Consider the following 1,994-nt stretch of genomic DNA (forward strand, 5'->3'; position numbering starts at 1 on the left):
AAATTAAATATATAACTTATTAAAATCATGATCATATAATGTGGATAAAATTAAATATTCAATTCAAAATTATAAATGCAAATTTTAATTTGATGGATAACTAATCATTGTCAAATAAAAAACTATATTTTTGATGAAAGAAGAAGCTTTGAAAACTTTTATTTTTTAGATTTTTGAGACAAAAATCCAATTAATAGGCAGTTATTAATTATATAGACAGTTCAAAAAAGGTTGGCTATGGAGAGTATATTTTCATGCACATGCTATTAAATGTTTCTCAAGGCATGGCATATGAAACAGAATTTTCTAAAACCAGTTTTTAGCTTTACAAACTTTTTCTAAGTTATGCACTAGGGTGGGAAGAAATTCATAATTTTCATATGTCTCAATTAAGGAAAATTTTCAATTAATATAATGTCCATTCAGCTTTCAAAAAGGAAATATACAAATGCTCGATAATTTGTGCAGGAAATTCGTGGATTTATTTGTAATTCATAAGAAAGATTATTCCGAAAAAATGTCTTTCTTTAAATATTGTTATTGCGACACTGGAGCACAGTATGCATCTGTTCCAAATTTGTTATCCAATGGCAAAGGCATTTTTCAATGCGTACAATTCGTATTCTATATTAATAATGCTCAAGAGAACTCAATTGCACACTACATGTGAAATTCGATCTCTTAACCGTTTTTGAAAGTGCGTAAAATCCAAATTATTTCGAAATTGAAATGTAGAGACATTACTTTATTTCGGAGCATTAAACATGCAAAATGAGCATAGCCCTCGCCGGGAATCGAACCACGGACCTCTCGAATAAGCGCCGAGTGTGCTGACCACTACACCACGAAGGCCTGCTAAGAAGATGGGAGAAATACCTTATAGAAATTAATTAAATTTGAAAGGCAAGATAGTGAGCAGGACTGTGCAACAGACTTTGTCTATGATATAATGATGCCATTGAACGAAGATCTGGCGATATCATATGAGGTCATTCTTTCACATTTTAAAAATTTTCGGGAGTCCAATTAACGAAACAGGGCCATAGAAACGTGCAGATTACTTAGGATTGTTTGAAGCAGAAGTGTACATCAAACAAGCATAAACGCATCGAGTATGCTTCCAATTACATCACGAAACGTGTGGAAAAGAAGGAGAAAATTTCTTATATAATCTCCCTTTTAAAGGATAATTAGAGATTAGAGGATCCAATCTCTAAATCCTGGTGGTGATGAATTATCATCCACCAACTTTTAGTTCGGTCATCACTTGTTGAGTCAAATTATTTTGAAGCAGGAAGAATAAAATGTACAATATCTTCGCCGGGACTAGAACCTAGACCTCTCGAATATGCACAGAGTATACTACCGGTACACTGCAAAGGCATGCTGGAAGGAGGGAGAGAATACCCTATAATTTGAAGCGTGCCCTGTTATGATCATAAGACCAACTTGTTTGGTTAGGTGGGTTACCCGTACCCTAAAACTGAATAAAGGATAATGTTTAAATGCCGAAGTTATTATTATACAGCCTAAATTGAAACTTCGGGGATTTAATTTGAATGATTTTGTAAGCTACCATCAGGGAAGTGGTGATTTGTGATTTTCTTAGCAGCATTGTTACGGGATAGAGATCTAGTTGCCACACGCAAGTTCTGAATATAAGCAACAATTCTTGGAGTGCAAGTATAATTCAGTACCAGGAAACTGAAAGTGAAACAGGCAATTTTCACTTGGGAAATTATGTGCTTTATATTTAAGACTGAAAAAGCGTTTTCTGGTGGATTATTTGCGTCAAAATTCAATGACTAAAATTAACGTGAATTGCCAAATCCTCTGAGCAAACGACATGGCATGCTTACTTATGAGCATTTTATTCATAACAAGGTACTCCCATTAAAATGCCATAACATCTCTCCAGCTTTCGCTGGAAACCATTCCGACTTCTTCCTAATAATACAACATTAATATCAAGGGGTTTTAACTTATTGCGGTAA

General features: G+C 34.0%; 1 non-coding gene across 1 annotated transcript; it reads right to left on the reverse strand.

Annotated features, from left to right (window-relative positions):
• Window positions 1-779: 779 nt before the first annotated feature.
• TRNAK-CUU (transfer RNA lysine (anticodon CUU)) lies at window positions 780-852 on the reverse strand. Its single transcript has one exon. It is a non-coding gene; the product is annotated as a tRNA-Lys (tRNA).
• Between the last annotated feature and the right edge of the window lie 1,142 nt (window positions 853-1,994).

Source organism: Stegodyphus dumicola, chromosome 4, assembly GCF_044657685.1.
Source record: "Stegodyphus dumicola isolate Sdum_Otavi_A_Nest chromosome 4, ASM4465768v1".
NCBI classification, from domain to species: Eukaryota; Metazoa; Arthropoda; class Arachnida; order Araneae; family Eresidae; genus Stegodyphus; species Stegodyphus dumicola.